Below are 4481 nucleotides of genomic sequence, written 5' to 3' on the forward strand. Positions count from 1 at the left end.
AGGTTTGCATTGTCAACAGTGATTTGAATAGAACAGTTGAACAGCTGCTTTCCTGATCTTCTTCTCGGATCAGAAAGTCTATTGTTGTATTGCTGAGCAATTCTTCTGGTCTTGTATCATGAAGTTCCATGACAGTTCTCAGAGTCTGATATTCTGGAGTCTTACAAAGCTAATTAAAATATAAATCACAGGAGGGTGAATAACTTTGTCCTCAACCTTATCTTCCTTCGTGTTCAACAGAAGAGGGATATTCAGACAGGTTTGGAGGATTTTCATGTTACTGTGTACAGTTCCATTGTGTGGTTTATTTATGAATTAATATCGAGAGAAGCACATGCTCATAATTGACCAGGGCTTGTCCTGTATTAGCTAACACATGATGCACCAATCAGATGATTCCTAAGTCAATATGAATAACCAAAGTATCTTGCCTCAGTTATCTTTGTATTAAAGAATCCCCACATCCACCCCTACTCTTCTTCCCTTCTCCTAGATAGGGCAGCACGGCAGCCCACTGTTGCCTCACAGCAAGAATATCTCTGGTTCAAATCCTTACCAGGCCAGTTGTCATTTCTGTGTGGAGTTTACATGTTCTCCCCGTGCTTGCGTGGCTTTCCTCCCACTGTCCAAAGACATACGACATAAGCAAATTGACTAATCCCAAGTGGCATCATAGACGAACTCTTACTCAGCAGTATATGTCTCTTAGCAATTCCTAACTCATTAACCATAACAAGCAGTGGAGTTCTCCAGATCTACCTGAGCTCAAACTCTCCTCTTGCCCTTGAAACAGGAGGGAGCCCTGGGCTGGAGGATCTTCTGAGCTCAGGGCTCTCTCCTGGGACAGCACGCCAAACACACTTTATAATCAATCTTCAGCTAAGTGTGAACTCGTGAAAAAAAAGTGCAAACGAGCTGCGTGAACATTCTGCTGAACATCTGAAAAAAAGAAAAAGTGAGTAAATTATCATTCAATAGTATTTTTTTCCTGCTATTACTCCAAAACTGACTGACTACATCTTCTTTCTTTTAGACATTCAGAGATTTCAGACAAGTTGAATGAAAGGTGAGTCAAACAAAAGGGATTTTTCCCCATAAACATTAATATTTATGCCATTGTTCACTGTATAATTGTTCATTATTTCATAATTATATTGACATTTATGCCTCACCACATTTTACACATCACAATTAATCAACATTCGACACTTTGACTTTATTCATTTCTATAGACGCAGTATAAAAAGCATAATGTCAGATTTTAAAAACAATAATAATAACTGTATTGTTATGTAGAGATTAAAGCACAAGCTAATTTGCATTTCTGCTCCTTACATGAGGTTTTCTGTTGTTTGTTAGTTTCAACTAGATTTATAAATGCATTAAACACACATATAATATTTCATATTCTGCCCAAGCCATATGACATATAACTAAAAGTCAGAGTTAAATTAAAAGCATGCACATTTATTGAATATTGTGCTGTACACAAGGTACGTGAGCTGTCACTGGGGTGGTACCTTTTCAAAAGGTACAAATGTGTATCTAAAAGGCCAATATTAATACCTCAAGGGTACATGTTAGTACCTAAAAAGTACAAAAGTGTTCCTCTTCATATTTTTAGGTACTAATATTAGTTGAAGTAATATATGAATATTTAATGTGCAATCCCCTCTGAAAAACCAGCTCATGTGTCTGTTAGAGCAGAAGAATGTGCATGATGGCATATATTTATTTATTTGTTTGTTTATTTGTTTGTGGTATTGTTAGTTCCTGTACTGTTTTTTTTTTCAGGGGTGTTTTGTGATCTGGGTGTGTGCTTAGATTGCCTTCAGCCTGTAGATGAATAGCGATACAAAGAATAACAAATGGAGGCAATGCAATCCTGATGGGTTGCTGTGCTTCCGGTATGCGTGTGTTTATGTGTGTGTGTGTCTGTGTGTGTGTGTGTGTGATTATGCCTGATGCGTTTCTTCAACCAACCTGATTACCTGTCAGCATGTGCTGGAGCCTGACGGAAGCAGCGTCTGTAGGTGTGTGTGTGTGTGTGTGTGTTGTCAGCCCCCCACAGGTTGTGCTAGTGTGTAAAAGCAGAGAGACGAGGAGCAGATCCTTTATTGAGGCACTGAATGCTCTGAGGTGTGTGTGTGTGTGTGTGTGTTTCAGGTACCCAGCTGTGCAGAGGACAGGAGTGATTGCTGCTAGATAACATGCATTATTCTCACTATGCACACACTGGCCAGCAATTCTGCCTCCTAATGTCCCACAAATATGCCCACAACAAACTTACAGCTTTTTCTAAAAGAGCCACCAGAATCTTGTTTTCAGCGTCGGCACAAAGATCTGCGCACACACTTCACACACACTTCTGTTCGCAAACACAAACAGAGGCGCAAAAATTGGATGCATGTCACAAACACGTTTGATTCTCAAGCCTTTTTTATTTATTTGTGTACAAAAACATCCTCTCTGACATGGAAATACGCTGCATTTGAATGTGATTCTCAGCTAATTGAGAGTTGGATTTGGATCGGGTTCTCACACAGATCTATTGTAATGTAGAACACATGTTATTTATACCATATTTTAGGATGTTTTGCCCTTTGTTTTGTATTACTGCTTAATGAGAAGGTTTATTGTGGGTCTCAGGATGGTCACACTTTATTTTGATGATCCGTTTGTTGAATTTAAGGTACATTGCATCTACATGCCAGCTAATTCTCATTAGATTATGAGTAGACTGTTAGGTTTGGGTTAGTGTAAGTTGACATGTGCTTGCAAAGTTTCTTCTAGTCAGGTAAATGTCTGTTGAAGGATCAGAATCAGCAGATATTAAGCAGACGGTCTACTAATACTCAAGTGGACCATCAAAATAAAGGACTAATCAAATGTTTGAATTGATTAATAATTTGGTAACACTTTAGTTTAGGTCACAATAGAGTGGAGGATCTTTGATGTCCATTTATATGTAAAAACCCTAAAGAGAGTTTTAGCAGCTCCAGTTCCCTCGTCCCAAAGTCAAATGTTTTTTGATTTCAGTTAAATCGCTTAAATAAGGTTTGTGACTAACACAAACTCTGGATACGTACACGTTTTATTCTACGACATAACACACATCAGTCACATCACACTCTTGATTTTTAAATCGGTTGCGCTTCTTTAATAAGACGGTTGTTATCAAGTTGCTAAACTGGACTACAGGCGGTGTCGGAGACATTATACATTATCCAGCTGATCTGCTCTGGAATGCAGCCCGCTTGTGTTGGGTATTTGGATTTGTTGATTATTTTCATGAACAGTATTTTAGAGTTTGGAGTATTTTTTTTTATATTGTGTGTAGATAATACCTTCACTTGTAAAGACTGTTGAGAGAGATTCATTTGTTCATCCTATATTTTATTTAAGCAATATTATGAAGATAGAGCTCACCAGTGCAGCCTGACTCTTACCTGTAATGCAAACGTGTGAATAAATGTGTAAAAACACACACATATCAGCTGTCATTATAACCTGATCAATTGATTTTTTGTCGGTTTTATTACACCTGAACACATTTAACTCTGTCATAACTGCAGTGTGTACATTTACATTAGTCATTAAGCAGACGCTTTTATCCAAAGCGACTTACAAATGAGGACAAGGAAGCAATTTACACAACTATAAGAGCAGCAGTGAACAAGTGCTCTAGACAAGTTTCAGGTGTGTAAAGTCTAAGAAGCAAAGCATTAGTAATGTTGTTTGTTTTTACACTGTATGGGCTGCTTTTCGCTGTACTTCATGACAAAAAAAATTGAATGTTGGTCCCCTTACAAAAAATGACAGCTGTTTTTTAAAGGAATACTGCAGCTTTAGTTCACTTCTGAAAAGTGCAGTTTTTTGGTCATGAAAAACTGAATTATTTAAGTGTATTTCAACTGAAGTACTACAATACAACCAACTGCAGTACAACTACTACAATAGTACTGAAGTACTACAACTGCTATAATGCAGTGCTGCTACTGCAATACATGTTAAATAATTTATTGCAGATTTGCAGATAATTTAATACAGAAGTATTAAGAGTGCACTCTAGTTTTATTATGTATTGTAGATGCATTTCTGTAGTTACTTCTGAAAAGCGCAATACAATATATCACGGTAGAACTTCAGCAATACTACTGAAGTACTGAAATCTTATTTGAAAATCATTGTCCACCGAGCAGGAAAAGTGGTAGTTGTACTGCAGTTGTGTTGTAGAAGTACTTCGGTTGTATTGCAGTAGCAGTACTGCATTATAGTAGTAGTATCCCTTCAGTACTATGGCAGTGCACTGAAAAAAGTGTTGCATGCAAAACTGTTGCAAACAATTTATTTGTGTTGAATTTAAACCAACAAATTAAATTGAGCAATGTTCAACATAATTTGTTTGTTTAAATTCAGCCCAAATAAATGGTTTAAAACCACTTAACGTATTGTAGTTCTTCAGTTGTATTGCAGTAATA

The sequence above is a fragment of the Danio aesculapii genome, chromosome 6, assembly GCF_903798145.1.
Source record: "Danio aesculapii chromosome 6, fDanAes4.1, whole genome shotgun sequence".
Classification (NCBI taxonomy): Eukaryota; Metazoa; Chordata; class Actinopteri; order Cypriniformes; family Danionidae; genus Danio; species Danio aesculapii.